At 43.0% G+C, this 18,019-nt stretch overlaps 1 non-coding gene across 1 annotated transcript; it reads left to right on the top strand.

Moving 5' to 3' along the window:
• The first annotated feature begins 16,299 nt into the window (after positions 1–16,299).
• TRNAV-GAC (transfer RNA valine (anticodon GAC)) lies at positions 16,300–16,371 on the top strand. Its single transcript has one exon. It is a non-coding gene; the product is annotated as a tRNA-Val (tRNA).
• The last annotated feature ends 1,648 nt before the right edge of the window (positions 16,372–18,019 follow it).

The raw sequence follows: 18,019 nt of genomic DNA, 5'->3' as shown, positions 1-18,019 counted from the left end.
ATGAGCGACTTTAAACCTTGTGGTCAAATGTCACAGTTTAAATGTTGGTATGTACAATGTTGACCAGATGGCGGTAGTGTGTAGACACAGCCATACCAGGTCGTATTTATCATCATTAAAGTCACCTTCCTTACTTACTTATGGCGGCGATGAAATTCACTGGTTCTTGATTGTGCACCAATTAACCTATCAGATAATGGTACAATGTTTGCCTGGTGTTGCATATATCACGTCTGTTGTTGAAACACAAGAATGCCAGGTGACTTTGGGAGTGGATGATAATGTAAAGATCAATATAAATGTGGGAAATCTTGAACCGCCATCACCAGACACAACACATGTTTGGATGTTGTTGTTTGTTGGGTTTTACGGCCATCGACCTATGAGCAAGGTCATTAGGCCTCCAACCCTATTTGATGAATGACTGATGTCATCGTTCCTAAATACCTATTTAAAAAAGTATATATGTAATTTTCATGCAATGATAAATAATAATAAATATAAGTAGTGGAAATGAAAGATGTGTGGGTGTTGGGCCGACGTGTCGGCAAATACCACGCAGTGGGCACAGTATCCACGGTTGCATTTGACCCAAGAATGCGAGAAGATAGGACAGGTTAGGGACAGGCTTCCACCATGACATGCACATAATAGATAGTTAGTCGGAAGTCCGCCGACTCAACACCATGACGCAGCCGACCCGGAGGATAACCACCTCCCTCCAAGGCCGACCGTCTAATGAATGGACATGTCCACCCACCACCATGCGACCAGCCGAAGTAGGAGGAGCCGCACACCAAGCCCGACCCCGCCACAGTGGAGAAACCACGAACCACCTTACATCATCTTGATTAATTCTGTTTCTCTGAGGAAGATCATTAATTTGTCAATAGTACTCGGGCTATCCCTGAGTACATTAATGATGTTGAAGGAATGTTTTGGTTGGCGTGATAGTTAAAAAATTTCCTTCTATGTTGTTCGTATCTCTTGCATTTTATCAGTGGCTGCTCTTTTGTAGAGGTTTGGTTTCACTGTTGGCATACGGGTGGAAAACGTTTGGTTGTACGTACAGTTCATTCTGAGGCGGGCCAGTACAACCTCTTCTCTTCTGTTCTTGCGGTACGAGGTCGGCCAATCCGCCACTTCTTGTTGGTATTTTTTGTTGATGGTCAGGTTGGTCCACTGACTCTGCCACAGAAGATGGATTGATCTCTTCCCCAAGGAAAGGCAGGACCCCAGCTCCCGAGGGATCGGAACGGCCTCCTCGAGTTCTGAGGTCGACTTAGCCAAGCTGTCTGCCTGCTCATTGTTGCCGTATATATTGCAATGACCCACCAGGCACCCAGATCAAGATGATATCTTTTCCACATGAATTTACTTTATTAATAATATTGCCCTGTAATTCACAGGACTCTGTATATTCAGAGCCTATTGCTTTAAGAGCGGAAAGAGAATCAGAAAAAATTATGGCTTTACTGTGATTTGAATCAATTATATAGTCTATGTCTCGATCAATGGCAAATAATCCAGAGCAAAATACTGATGTATGGTTCGGCAAGCGGTATCTGAGTGCACACTCCATCGACCTCACACTTGCACCCACACATTCATCCATCTTGGAGCCATCAGTGTAGAAGTGAACATACGATAAGCGATCAATGATGACCTGACGAAAACGCTGGTGTACCTCGCCCTCCGGTGTGTGTGCTTTTTTGGTTGGTAGCCAGCTTGTCTTGATGTTAATTTTTGAACCCTCCCAGGGGGTAAGGAATTCTTGACCAGCGAGTCCACTTCATTCACTTTAGTACCGGAGTTCTCACTGAGGAGGTGTATCCTGACGGCCAGGGACCTGACGCCTCTGTTTACGAGCTGTGAATTTTCCAGAATGAGGCGACAGGCAGTTGTATTGTTCCTTCTGGTCATCACAATACCGCTTTGCCACGACAGGATCTCACGTCTTAGTCGGAGAGGGGGTACATGGGCCTCAACTTCCAATCGTGGAACTATGGTACAGGTTAGGGCTCCAAGGCACATTCGCAAACATTTATTCTGTATCACATCCAACCTCCTCAGGGTATACTCGCTCGCCGAAGCATACACCTGAGAGCCATAGTCTAATTTAGATCTAATTAGGAACTTATAAATCATTAATAAAGATCTACTGTTGGCTCCTCAGAAGGAGCCCGAAAGGCATTTAAGAATATTTAATCATTTACTACAATTTGTTACTAGATAGTCGACATGACTTTTCCAATTTAGTCTTTTATCAAAATCTAAGCCGAGGAATTTAACTGTATTTCGAAACGGGATCGGGTTGTTGTCTAACGTTAAATGCAAATTCGGGATATTAATTTTTCGGGTGAAGACAACCGTGATACTTTTGTTGGGTGAGAACTTAAATCCCCACTGTAGCGCCCAACGATGAACGGACTCAAGCGCAGCTTGAACCCGCTCAGCCGAAAACTGTGCTCTTGGCGAAGATGTGCCATAACGCACAATCATCAGCATAAAGCGAGTATTTAAGATCTCGCGGGACGGAAGCTGGAAACAGAATATCATTAAGCATAATATTAAATAATGTTGGGCTAAGAACGCTGCCTTGCGGCACCTCATTCTCTTGGACAAATGTGTTCGAAGTGACATCGAGTGCTGTAAGTTTCACAGCAAAAGTTCTACTGTTTAAAAAGTTTTTAATGAATATGGATAAATAACCTCTTAAACCAAAATCATAAAGTTTGCTTAAAATTCCGTTCCGCCATGTCATCTCGAAGCTTTTTCTAAATCTAAAATACGGCAACCAAAAAACGCACTTTACTGATTGACTCTAGGATAGAATGTTCTAGGTGTATTAAATGATCCAATGTACCTCTGTTACGACGGAAAGCACAATGTTGATCATTTAATAAACCCTTTGATTCTAACAAAAAAAAAAGTAGCCTTCTGTTAACCCTTCTCTCCATGGCCTTACGAATGCAGCTCGTAGCGGAACAGGTCGAAACGAATTTGTATTCGTCTGGCGTCCGGAGCGTTTTGGGATGGGGATGACGTGCGCAAAGTGCCATGAGTTTGGAAACGTTCGAGACGTCCAAATCTCATTGTACAATGCTAACAACTTAGACAGGTTGGCCTGACTAAGGTGCTGGATCATCCCGTAAGTGATCCCGCTGGGTTCCGGGTTCGAACCTTGACAGGATTTCAGGGCAAGAAGCAGTTCTGTCATGGTGAACATTTGGTTGTAATCAAAATTATCTTCTGTGGCAAAGTCTGGTAACTGCAGCTCGGCCTGTCGCTTGTGGTGTAGGAAACGCGGGTCGTAATTGGCCGAGCTGCTTGTTTCTGAGAATCTCCTGGCGAGTGTGTGGGCAATGTCCACCGGGTCGTCGATGATTTGACCTTGGTGGAGGATTTGAGGAGGAAGTGGTGGCTTGTATTTTCTCTTTATTTTATTAATTGTGGACCAGATCTGACTTATTGGTGTGTCCTTGTTCACGGTAGAGACAAAGCCGTGCCAGGAGTCTCGTTTGGCTTCTTGGATAGTTCTTCTTGCCTGAGCCCTCGCACGTTTGTATGCAACAAAGTTATCATCTGAAGGCTCGTTGTCGACCATCCTGTATCTTCTATTGCCCTCACGCAGTGCATGTCGGCAATCTGGTGTCCACCAAGGAACTCTATGCTTTGTGGAAATTGTAGAAACCTTAGGTTCTCAGCAGCTCTCAGTATGGTGGAGGTAACCTTGAGGACTTTTGCATCAATGTCACCACCGGATATATCAAGGACGGCTTGCCTTGTAAATGACACTCAGTCTGCTTTCTTATAGTTAAATTTAGGCGGAGACGAGTTGGTAATAATGTCGCATGAATAAGAAAGACAGATCAGGAAATGGTCACTTCCTAGGGAGTCGTCATAAATACCCCAAGTGATGTCGTTAAGTATATCCGGCGATGACAAGGATAAATCAATTACCGAGATATTGCCAGTTCGATCATCTACACGAGTTCCACTACCATCGTTCAGAAGAGCGAGGTTGGCATTTATCATAAAATCAACCATTTATTCTCCCCTGGCGTCTGCCCGGATGCTTCCCCACTGATAATGATGAACACTGAAGTCTCCTAAAACTACTTTACGGTGAGGCAACTGATTAACAAGCAAGTTTAACTCATCATTATCAAGTGCATTGGAACTGCAGCAATATATTGAGCATATGGCCAGGTATGTGTTATCAAATTTCACTACATGCGACAGCGTCTAGAGTAGAATTTAAAGTCACTCTTGTGTGAGGTAAATTTTGGTGTACATAGATAGCTACCCCACGATTCTCGTCTCTTCTATACGAGTGATAGCTATCTAAAGCGGAACAGTCTTCGACTGTGTCGTTTAGAATGGTCTCCTGTAGACATATCACGGCTGGCCTATACAGTGCAAGCAGCAGTTGTAATTGTGCTTGCTTATGCCTAAGGCCTCTACAGTTCAACTGGATGATGTTGAACGTGTTAGTTTAAGAGTTAATTAACCGACCAGTTTTCTTAGCCCGTTCATGCCGGGACTTGGGCGAGTCCCCAGGAGAACATGATCGGTCCCTGGAAGTGGATGTTCTGGCTTCCATCACTTCTATGTCCTCCAACGAAGAGGACCTGTGAATCACAGACCTCTTTGGTGGAGGTACTGGTGCGATGACGTGCGACGTAGGTTTTTTCGAGTTTAGTTAAGTTTATGTTAGTCTGCTTTAGTTGGAGAATTTGGTATATGGTTAGGTGGAGCTGGGTTCTTGGCAGTGACGGTCGTCGTGTCACAAGGAGTCTGCGTCGAGATCGTACGCATAACCGGCTTACATTTCAGAGCCGACGCCCAAGATTCAATAGGTTTAGGAGTCTTATGAGACTCCTTAACCTTCCTCCTAGCCTCGCAATATGAGTTGTTGTTCTGAGTCTTAATTGTGCACACTTCTTTCTCAAACTGGAACCGGGGACAGGCCTGGTCCGAGCTTGGGTGGTTGCCATTACAGTTGACACACAACATCCTGTTACTCGTACAATCCTCCGCAGTATGACCCTCCTCAGCTCACTTCCCGCATCTTGCAGAAGGAATGCAAGACTTTGAAGGTGACCAAATTTCTGGCATTTAAAACAACGTAGGAGAGTCGGAATATGTGGACGAACTTGACAACGCATGTAACCAATAGAGATATTATCCGGTAGACGAGATTTTCCGAATGTTTGATTTATCAGGGGAGTTCTACGTCGTTCGCCATTGATGAATTTAGTGATGAACGTGGCAGCGATAACGTCCTCGTTTGCCAGTTCCTTCACAATGTCGTCCTCTGACTTATCCATGACATCAGTGCAGTAGATGACGCCCCTGCATGAAGTCATGGAAATTGGTATAGAGACAACAACATCATAAGTATGGAATCTGGTTAACTTAAGTAGTTCCACCACCTGATTCGTTGATTTCACTTTTACCAGTAAGTCACGACTAGCCAGTTTCCTTACCGTTTCAACATGCCCAGACCATCCATCAATGACCTTCCTGATTAGGAAGGGATTGAGGGAGGCGAGGGTCGTTGCTCCGGTCGCATGATGTGGCCAAAACATAATCAGCATTTTTACTTTTGATCAAAGGTCCGTCACCACTACCCCTTAGGGGGGCAGTGGATGGTTTACCTGGGTCCATCCTAGGGGCCTAACCCCAAAGTCTGGGGTGGCAAACCACCCAAGACAGTGGGGAAAAATACGATCTACCCCCCCAAAAAAAGATCAGGCAAATTAATTGTTCTAGGCAGAAAAAAAATTCGTGGTGGAGCCGGTCGCACAAGGGCAGGCGAAGTTTTGTGGATACCCGTCAATAAAATATCAATTTTGCACAAAACAACCTTACAAAGATATTGATGAATAATAGCTTTAGAAAAATTACCTTCAAAACAAAGCAAGGGTAGCGACAACGCAGGGGGGAATAGCTACAACCTAGCTCTGAAAGACGACAGCAGCTCCGTACACGTCGGCAGCTGGTGCGCGACTGGCGCTGTATGTGGTGTGTGTGCCAGCAGCAATGATCCTATGGCTTGTCTTACCCTCCCCACAAGACCTCACACTGTGGCTTCGAGTCCTCTCGCTTACTTCATTTGGGGCCATTGTAAAGACCCACATCCATGGAATAGTACTTGAAGCAGTGGATGAGCTGGATTGAAAACAAACTATTGGTTCCTCGGTCCAGACACAAGGGTACGAGTACACAATGGTTGTTAGGTAATCAGAGATAGTCTATGTATGTGGCAAAGCATCTGATTCATTTCGCAATGACATGGCATATAACAGGCAATAAAGATGAGCATTAGTCGTAATTCATTGTAATTTGGGAGATGATATGATTGTTACATGAATTCCACGGCTGTTTCACTTTCCTTTCCAACTGATATGTTTACATAGCCATTATGTGAAAATGACGGTGTTATCAAAGTTTGTTCATGGGGTAAGGATATCATGAAATAACCTCAAGAATTCATCCTGATATTTATTAAAGATCTTGACGAATCACCCATAAGCACGAGGAAAATGAATCACGATCAGCCCCAAGTGCAATTTCGTGTAGTAATCACATCCTCAGGAGAGATACAAGAATGAGATAGAAGACTTAGAACAGTCGGCTTGTATACAAGGCGGAGCTAAGACGGCGTTGGTACACAAGTGTGTGTGGTTTGTGATGTTCTGGTGTGGCCGACTACTGCTCTCTCGGTCCGATGATCCACCTACCCCTCGTGACCGGCAGATACGTGTGGAAGCCGATGATCCACCTACCCCTCGTGACCGGCAGATACGTGTGGAGGCCGATGATCCACCTACCCCTCGTGACCGTCAGTTACGTGTGGAAGCCGATGATCCACCTACCCCTCGTGACCGTCAGTTACGTGTGGGAGCTGATGATCCACCTACCCTCGTGACCGTCAGTTACGTGTGGAAGCCGATGATCCACCTACCCCTCGTGACCGTCAGTTACGTGTGGGAGCTGATGATCCACCTACCCTCGTGACCGTCAGTTACGTGTGGAAGCTGGTGATCCACCTACCCCTCGTGACCGTCAGTTACGTGTGGAAGCTGGTGATCCACCTACCCCTCGTGACCGTCTGTTACGTGTGGAAGCCGATGATCCGCCTACCCCTCGTGACCGTCAGTTACGTGTGGAAGCTGGTGATCCACCTACCCCTCGTAACTGTCAGATACGTGTGGAAGCTGGTGATCCACCTACCCCTCGTGACCGTCTGTTACGTGTGGAAGCCGATGATCCACCTACCCCTCGTGACCGTCAGTTACGTGTGAAAGCTGGTGATCCACCTACCCCTCGTGACCGGAAGATACGTGTGGAGGCCGATGATCCACCAACCCCTCGTGACCGTCAGTTACGTGTGGAAGCCGATGATCCACCTACCCCTCGTGACTGTCAGTTACGTGTGGAAGCTGGTGATCCACCTACCCCTCGTGACCGTCAGTTACGTGTGGAAGCTGGTGATCCACCTACCCCTCGTGACCGTCAGATACGTGTGGAAGCTGGTGATCCACCTACCCCTCGTGACCGTCAGTTACGTGTGGAAGCTGGTGATCCACCTACCCCTCGTGACCGTCAGTTACGTGTGGAAGCTGGTGATCCACCTACCCCTCGTGACCGTCAGTTACGTGTGGAAGCTGGTGATCCACCTACCCCTCGTGACCGTCAGTTACGTGTGGAAGCCGATGATCCACCTACCCCTCGTGACCGGCAGATACGTGTGGGAGCTGATGATCCACCTACCCCTCGTGACCGTCAGTTACGTGTGGAAGCCGATGATCCACCTACCCCTCGTGACCGTCAGTTACGTGTGGAAGCTGGTGATCCACCTACCCCTCGTGACCGTCAGTTACGTGTGGAAGCTGGTGATCCACCTACCCCTCGTGACCGTCAGTTACGTGTGGAAGCTGGTGATCCACCTACCCTCGTGACCGTCAGTTACGTGTGGAAGCCGATGATCCACCTACCCCTCGTGACCGTCAGTTACGTGTGGGAGCTGATGATCCACCTACCCCTCGTGACCGTCAGATACGTATGGAAGCTGGTGATCCACCTGCCCGTCGTGACCGTCAGTTACGTGTGGAAGCTGGTGATCCACCTGCCCGTCGTGACCGTCAGTTACGTGTGGCAGTGGAAGAGTTGCGTGGCCACCACCTACGTGGGTTCCAGCCACAACACACACACACACACGCGCCAGTTCAGAGCAACGATGGTAGACATAATGGCGTTGCTACTTCCCTTCACAACGATCCACAGACGTCACGACCTATATTTGAGTGGACAAAGACGTTAACACTACAGCTGATTCAACTATATATTGCATCATTATATATTATAGTTATGGATACATGGACAGCTGTATCTGCTGGATGTTGCCGAACACATAAAGATAGTCCTTCCTCAGAACTATGTATATAGCGTCACACATCTCGGGGATAATATGTGCGAGGCAACTCCTCCTTGAGATCCATGTGACGTGTACTGGAGGCTTCTGTAACCTGCACCTGTGGCCAAATATCTATGGGTTACCTCAAGTGGTGATCGTCCTGGGCTTATCATGGAGTCTCTCATATTTGTGTGGGTCCGGGGTAGAAGTGGACGTCCTAACAGTGTGTTGTGTTACTACTCAGACGTCATCACAATGTGATGCTTGACGTCTCATGTGTTCGCACGTTGCATCTCACTAAATATTGGGTCATAACTTCCACACCGTTGGTTTTGCTACCAAGTTTTACACATTCCCTCCGGACTTTTTTTTTTTGTTCTCGTTGTTCACAATATCCCATCGAGCCCAACACATAACAGAGCAGCCCTCCGTCTTCTGTGTCTAGGAGCCATGATCCATTCTTCCCAGTAGACTCCTACACACTGAGCGATACCGTCGGTCGGTGGAGAGCCAGTTTCGTGTAAAGCCTCGTCTGTGTGGCCGCTAAACAGTGGTCAGCCAGCACCAGGCTCCCACCTCCACACTGATCCATAATGTGCTCGACCACAACACCTGGCAACTGATTGTGTAGCTGAGTCCTAAGCGTAATATCTTCCCCGTTGCCCAGATTATCAGTCATTTCCTTTCAATCTTCCTCAATGACATTTTCTCCATGTCTGATTGTGTTGATTGTGTGGTGGTGTAATGGTTGTTTATATACATTATAGGAGAGTCATCTCTAGCGTGTTACTGACCTCCACCAGCAGGAGGTTGCATCACAAGTGGAAAGCTGTAACACCGGCAGTACAGTTTACCCTGATTGTCTCACCTCACACGAGTCTACATTTATCTGATACTTGAAGTAATTGTTGCTCTAAATCATCTTTCAGTCGTCTTCCAGTCATTTGCCTACTGATTAGTTGACTGGTCACAAGTTACGGTCGGGAGAGAATGATGAACACTTGTCAGTCCTCACTGACGTATTTCCTCCATCTGTCTTGATGAAATCATTGCCGTAGTCATCCATGTACATAGAAAATCAGTCATTAACGCGTCTACCAGAGATTTCGTACATCCTCAAACCATTTGCTAAATTCGATTGATATGAAAGTAAGACGGTGAGGAATGAGAGGGCAGAGCCACGGGACAAATGATATAGACATCATTATTCATATTGGAGTCTATTGCCAGCTTCTGCCACCTAACAGGAAGGGTTCCTATATAGTCTGTCGATAGATATTCACAGAGAGGAGCGGATTCATCGAAATATTTTCTATTTTTTTTATTCATTTTTTTCAGATATATTAAATGTTTATCATATTATTTAACAATAAAATATGTCATTAGAAGTGTGTTCTACAGTTACGATACGGTAGCTAAAGCTGACAACATAGAATATCGACGATTATCTTCATTAAGTGTCATAATATATCAGTTACTGCTTCCCCTTACACAGTAAAATATCCATATTATATGGACGCCTCTCGCGTTCGTTGGCTCGATATCTCTGTATGTTTAGCTCACTTGTCAACAACATGACACAGTTCCTGGCGTTATGAACAATGATATTAGATTATTTTGCTTCATGTTAGAGATACAAAGCAAGTTTCCTAATGTATCGTCTGCATCATAACGTGGGTTGAAGACAGCTGTGGAATTATTAATGACATTCAATTTGATACAGAATAATGACCTTTAAAAATATAATTCATACTTGCTTCCTCATAAACACGTTGAACACTGACATCTTTGAGAACAGAACGCAATAGTTCCAAGTCTATATTGTATATCGTCCTAAATACAACTTATTAGTTGGAGTTCCTGAGGAAAATGTATTCTCCAACGCTCAGTACATCTTCTATGTGAAACATATCACACACAAAGCCACAGAAGCGGATCAATATAACTTAATAATTTTACTGTGATAATCTGATAACTGAGGAAGAACGATTACTTAATGGACCAACAAGTTTTGCATTTCCTACTGAATAAAACTCATGAAATTATGGCAAACTTGAAAAAACATGCCGAACATATTGACCAAAACCTGAAATGTGACCAAAATGCCGAACATATTGACCAAAACCTGAAATGTGACCAAAATGCCGAACATATTGACCAAAACATGAAATGTGACCAAAATGCCGAACATATTGACCAAAACATGAAATGTGACCAAAATCTAACTTTGCATCGTGCATGATGATGTGAGTCGGTCAGAAGGAGATGAGATCAGTGTCCACCAAACTGCTGTTGTTGTTGTTGTTGTAGTTGATGATGATGATGATGATGAACGTATTACTGAACACCAAAGGAAGTACATCTATGTCTACTCTCATCTTCATGTTATCCATAACCATCTTTACTAAACTTTATTACTGAACACCAAAGGAAGTACATCTATGTCTACTCTCACCTTCATGTTATCCATAACCATCTTTACTAAACTTTACTACTGAACACCAAAGGAAGTACATCTATGTCTACTCTCACCTTCATGTTATCCATAAACATCTTTACTACAACCCGCATCCATCCTCTTCAACAACCAGCGTTATACTTTCACCCAAACTCACTTTCATCCTCCTCCTTCTACATACACCATCCACACGGCCCACCAGTCTATCCATCTGCATACAACAACTGTGGCAACTTGCAATGTGTGTTGTCTCCATGGTTAAAATCATCCTACAATCATCCCAGCTGGCTCTCATCTCACGTCATGCCTCATCCATAACCACATTGTGTGTCTCCATGGTTAATATCATCCTACAATCATCCCAGCTGGCTCTCATCTCACGTAATGCCTCATCCATAACAACATTGTGTGTCTTCATGGTTAATATCATCCTACAATCATCCCAGCTGGCTCTCATCTCACGTAATGCCTCATCCATAACAACATTGTGTGTCTTCATGGTTAAAATCATCCTACAATCATGCCAGCTGGCTCTCATCTCACGTAATGCCTCATCCATAACAACATTGTGTGTCTTCATGGTTGATATCATCCTACAATCATCCCAGCTGGCTCTCATCTCACGTAATGCCTCATCCATAACAACATTGTGTGTCTTCATGGTTGATATCATCCTACAATCATCCCAGCTGACTCTCATCTCACGTCATGCCTCATCCATAACAACATTGTGTGTCTCCATGGTTAATATCATCCTACAATCATCCCAGCTGGCTCTCATCTCACGTAATGCCTCATCCATAACAACATTGTGTGTCTTCATGGTTGATATCATCCTACAATCATCCCAGCTGACTCTCATCTCACGTCATGCCTCATCCATAACCACATTGTGTGTCTTCATGGTTAATATCATCCTACAATCATGCCAGCTGGCTCTCATCTCACGTTATGCCTCATCCATAACCACATTGTGTGTCTTCATGGTTAATATCATCCTACAATCATCCCAGCTGACTCTCATCACACGTAATGCCTCATCCATAACCACATTGTGTGTCTCCATGGTTAATATCATCCTACAATCATCCCAGCTGACTCTCATCTCACGTAATGCCTCATCCATAACCACATTGTGTGTCTTCATGGTTAATATCATCCTACAATCATCCCAGCTGACTCTCATCACACGTCATGCCTCATCCATAACCACATTGTGTGTCTTCATGGTTAATATCATCCTACAATCATCCCAGCTGACTCTCATCACACGTAATGCCTTATCCATAACCACATTGTGTGTCTTCATGGTTAATATCATCCTACAATCATCCCAGCTGACTCTCATCTCACGTCATGCCTCATCCATAACCACATTGTGTGTGTTCATGGTTAATATCATCCTACAATCATCCCAGCTGACTCTCATCACACGTCATGCCTCATCCATAACCACATTGTGTGTCTTCATGGTTAATATCATCCTACAATCATCCCAGCTGACTCTCATCTCACGTAATGCCTCATCCATAACCACATTGTGTGTCTTCATGGTTAATATCATCCTACAATCATCCCAGCTGACTCTCATCTCACGTCATGCCTCATCCATAACCACATTGTGTGTGTTCATGGTTAATATCATCCTACAATCATCCCAGCTGACTCTCATCACACGTCATGCCTCATCCATAACCACATTGTGTGTCTTCATGGTTAATATCACCTTAACGACCTGGTAATAAAAGCATGGAAGCACAAGAAGGATCTATGTGTCATTATTAGTAGATTCTACAAACATTTCTGTAATATCATTCAGAGAAGATGACAACATTGATAGCAAGCCTCAGAATCCTCCATTATGATGAAGATAACAAGACTTGTAATGAGCGATATGATAGAGGTTTACAACACCAGGTATGTTTACTGATGATGCTACATCTTACTTACATTGTGGTTGTATACACAACTTCTCTCCTTCTCTTACCTGGATTTATCACAGTGGATGAATATCCCACTGAGTTCCATCTGGTCTTTAAGTTTGCTGGCTTGCCTCTGTGTGTGTGTGTGTGTGTGTGTGTGTGTGTGTGTGTGTACAAGTAACATAAAGACACGATACATACACATAAGGTTAAGAAAACGGGCAAAACACATAACAGTCACAAAAGATGAGCACACACACACACACACACACACACACACACACACACACAGAGCGGCGCCAGGCTGGAGGCGGGGCATCGTGACGTCACAGGCAAGTCCCTCCCCCCGCCAGATCCAAACATGTGTTGTGTCTGGTGATGGCGGTTCAAGATTTCCCACATTTATATTGATCTTTACATTATCATCCACTCCCAAAGTCACCTGGCATTCTTGTGTTTCAACAACAGACGTGATATATGCAACACCAGGCAAACATTGTACCATTATCTGATAGGTTAATTGGTGCACAATCAAGAACCAGTGAATTTCATCGCCGCCATAAGTAAGTAAGGAAGGTGACTTTAATGATGATAAATACGACCTGGTATGGCTGTGTCTACACACTACCGCCATCTGGTCAACCTGGTACGTACGAACCTTAACCTTAAAGTGGCCCACGTAAACGCGAACTTAAAATCTATCCATTTAACTGTCATTCATCAATTAGCATTTAAACACCATCTTTTAAACGTAAACCTTCCACTTGCATTATATTAACAAGTAATCTAAGATACGTCATACAAACACAAGGTTTAAAGCTGAAACTCGAACTTTTAAGTCCGTGAATTCAACACCTACTTTAGAATTAGCAAAAAAATTGCGAAGCATTAACTCCGCCAAAAAGCAGCTTGTGTATGTTATGCTTCATTTAATTGAACATTTTTAAAGTCAGTTAAATTAATGGTATCCTTTGATGTTCATCATTAAAACATAAACCTATGAACTCTGTCTCTAGAACTAAGCACAAACTTTTACGTTCCATCATAGGAAAGGAAACTTGCAAAATCTATCAAAATTCGTCACATAACGCCAACTTTTCAACCCTTCCATTTACCTGGGCCACTCTTCCCTGGCTGCCATTCATATTTTGTCCTTTTAAACTGTGACTTTATTACACTTTCATTCATTCATCATGACTTTATTACACTTTCATTCATTCATCATGACTTTATTACACTTTCATTCATTCATCATGACTTTATTACACTTTCATTCATTCATCATGACTTTATTACACTTTCATTCATTCATCATGACTTTATTACACTTTCATTCATTCATCATGACTTTATTACACTTTCATTCATCATTCATCAACTAGTTCGTCTCACTGATATTCCATTCATAAACTTCATTTGTGCATCTCATAGTTTGACCGCCATGTTGCATGTTTCCTTAATGTTTATAATTCTTTGTGTATTTAATAATAGAAGATTCAGTGATATTTCTCGTGGTACTGGAGTTAGAGTTAATAACTGAGATGGCATTATAATCTCTAACTCCAGTACAACGAGAAATATCATTGAATCTTCTATCATTAAATGAACAAAGAATTATAATCTTGATATAAGTGATTGTCTATACAAATTGCATAAATTTAGTGTTGATAAAATTTGTAAGGAATTCATCTTGTTCACATAATTAGTTTATGATACGCTTGTTGTCTGTCTCGGACAATCACATGTTTACCAAATGGCGTCCTAGCTACGTCTCTTCGTTGTATATCAACTGACTTATATTTCTCTCTTGTGTCTCCCCTGATGATGTGGTTATTACATGAAAGTGCACTTGGGAACTTGTCATGCTTCATTTTCACAGTGGACTCATAGGAATATACTTGATCACGCGCAAAATTGTGATCCTTTCCAATATATATATATATATATATATATATATATATATATATATATATATATATATATATATATTTGTATGTAGCATTTATGGATCTGGAGAAGGCATATGATAGAGTTGATAGAGATGCTCTGTGGAAGGTATTAAGAATATATGGTGTGGGAGGCAAGTTGTTAGAAGCAGTGAAAAGTTTTTATCGAAGATGTAAGGCATGTGTACGTGTAGGAAGAGAGGAAAGTGATTGGTTCTCAGTGAATGTAGGTTTGCGGCAGGGGTGTGTGATGTCTCCATGGTTGTTTAATTTGTTTATGGATGGGGTTGTTAGGGAGGTAAATGCAAGAGTTTTGGAAAGAGGGGCAAGTATGAAGTCTGTTGGGGATGAGAGAGCTTGGGAAGTGAGTCAGTTGTTGTTCGCTGATGATACAGCGCTGGTGGCTGATTCATGTGAGAAACTGCAGAAGCTGGTGACTGAGTTTGGTAAAGTGTGTGGAAGAAGAAAGTTAAGAGTAAATGTGAATAAGAGCAAGGTTATTAGGTACAGTAGGGTTGAGGGTCAAGTCAATTGGGAGGTGAGTTTGAATGGAGAAAAACTGGAGGAAGTGAAGTGTTTTAGATATCTGGGAGTGGATCTGTCAGCGGATGGAACCATGGAAGCGGAAGTGGATCATAGGGTGGGGGAGGGGGCGAAAATTTTGGGAGCCTTGAAAAATGTGTGGAAGTCGAGAACATTATCTCGGAAAGCAAAAATGGGTATGTTTGAAGGAATAGTGGTTCCAACAATGTTGTATGGTTGCGAGGCGTGGGCTATGGATAGAGTTGTGCGCAGGAGGATGGACGTGCTGGAAATGAGATGTTTGAGGAAAATGTGTGGTGTGAGGTGGTTTGATCGAGTAAGTAACGTAAGGGTAAGAGAGATGTGTGGAAATAAAAAGAGCGTGGTTGAGAGAGCAGAAGAGGGTGTTTTGAAATGGTTTGGGCACATGGAGAGAATGAGTGAGGAAAGATTGACCAAGAGGATATATGTGTCGGAGGTGGAGGGAACGAGGAGAAGAGGGAGACCAAATTGGAGGTGGAAAGATGGAGTGAAAAAGATTTTGTGTGATCGGGGCCTGAACATGCAGGAGGGTGAAAGGAGGGCAAGGAATAGAGTGAATTGGAGCGATGTGGTATACAGGGGTTGACGTGCTGTCAGTGGATTGAATCAAGGCATGTGAAGCGTCTGGGGTAAACCATGGAAAGCTGTGTAGGTATGTATGTTTGCGTGTGTGGACGTGTGTATGTACATGTGTATGGGGGGTGGTGTTGGGCCATTTCTTTCGTCTGTTTCCTTGCGCTACCTCGCAAACGCGGGAGACAGCGACAAAGTATAAAAAAAAAAAAAAAAAAATATATATATATATATATATATATATATATATATATATATATATATATCCTTCAGTATGTTTACTTTCGATAATGAGGAACAGAAGAATAAGCCAAACAAGTAAATTTCGTCAAAGACATCTCTCTTTTCTTAACGCTGCCTCGCAAAGATTTTCATTAATTCAAATTGAAGAAACAGACGTATTTTTCCAGTGTCTGGTTAGCTCAGTGGTAGAGCGTGAGTCTGACACACTCAAGGTCGTGGGTTCGAGACCCACACCAGACATAATTTTTGTCTTTTTCTTTTTTCATTTTGTCCGCATCACATGTGCGCAACATTCAGTATGTTCGTCCAACGTTATAGTGAAGATCTTCACAATAAATTGTGGTTTTCGACCTTATCTGAAAGGGTCAGGTCCACCAAGACGTCCTTGAAATCTTCCAGAAGCTTCTGGCGATCCTCCTCCAACTGCTGGGCACATCAGAGTTAACATGGGCCGGACATCGGTTGTGGAACGACTTAATCTGCTTCCGGTAGTTAGCAGGGATGATAATGAGGGCTCTGACCTCATACCAGGTCAACTTAGTTCCAGTCTATTGCTTAGTTCCAGTCTATTGCTTAGTTCCAGTATATTACTTAGTTCCAGTATATTGCTTAGTTCCAGTATATTACTTAGTTCCAGTCTATTGCTTAGTTCCAGTCTATTGCTTAGTTCCAGTATATTGCTTAGTTCCAGTATATTACTTAGTTCCAGTATATTACTTAGTTCCAGTATATTGCTTAGTTCCAGTATATTACTTAGTTCCAGTATATTGCTTAGTTCCAGTATATTACTTAGTTCCAGTATATTACTTAGTTCCAGTATATTGCTTAGTTCCAGTATATTACTTAGTTCCAGTCTATTGCTTAGTTCCAGTATATTACTTAGTTCCAGTATATTGCTTAGTTCCAGTATATTACTTAGTTCCAGTCTATTGCTTAGTTCCAGTCTATTGCTTAGTTCCAGTCTATTGCAACGACAATAAAAAAGTAAAACTCATTTCTTCGTGGAAAATTGAGAGGAAAACACGACAGCAACATGGAGACTTCCCCTGTGGTTATTTTGCCGGCTAGTCGGCAACGGTCGGTCAAACACGATTTTGCCGTGGTAATCTCAGTGCTTCATATAATACTATGTCACAAAATATGTTCTTGGGGGCGTAGCTCAGTGGTAGAGCGCTCGCTTGGCATGCGAGAGGTCCCGGGTTCAAACCCCGGCGCTTCCATTTTTGTTATTTGGGAAATTCATTGTTTTCAGTCTATATATATATATATATATATATATATATATATATATATATATATATATATATATATATATATATATATATATATATATATATATCGTCCGATCAGGGAAGTTAAGTAACGTTGGGTCTGGTTAGTACTTGGATGGGTGACCGTCTGGGAACACCAGATGCTGTTATCCCTGGGGATAGGGAAGAAAGTATACTTGCCACGTATTCCCTGCGTGTCGTACAAGGCGACTAAAAGGGGAGGGAGCAGAAGGCCGGAAATCCTTTACTCTCACTTTCAGTTTTACAAAAGACGGAACAGAGAAGATATAAAGATATTGTAAAGATGTAATTGATATAAGATATAAGAATGAATGGAAGGTACGGATGTAGCTGAAACAAGGAGTAATGAAGATTAAGATGCAATCCAAATTATTCTGTAGTGAAGATAAATGTATATGTTAAAATTTTGTATTGAACATCAAGAAGTAATGATAATGATGAGAGTGTAGTGACGATGAGGGTTTAGTTAGGGAGTGACGACAATTGCCTTTACAATGATAATAAGGAGGTAACACAATGAGGAACACAAACTTTCCAAAGCTACGTTCAAGTCAGACTTTGAACTAAGTTCGGTAAACAGAAGGATGATGTTAAGA

This window comes from Panulirus ornatus, chromosome 70 (genome assembly GCF_036320965.1).
Source record: "Panulirus ornatus isolate Po-2019 chromosome 70, ASM3632096v1, whole genome shotgun sequence".
NCBI lineage: Eukaryota > Metazoa > Arthropoda > Malacostraca > Decapoda > Palinuridae > Panulirus > Panulirus ornatus.
The sequence above is the reverse complement of the archived record's forward strand: the minus strand, read 5'-3'. Positions and strand labels throughout refer to the sequence as shown.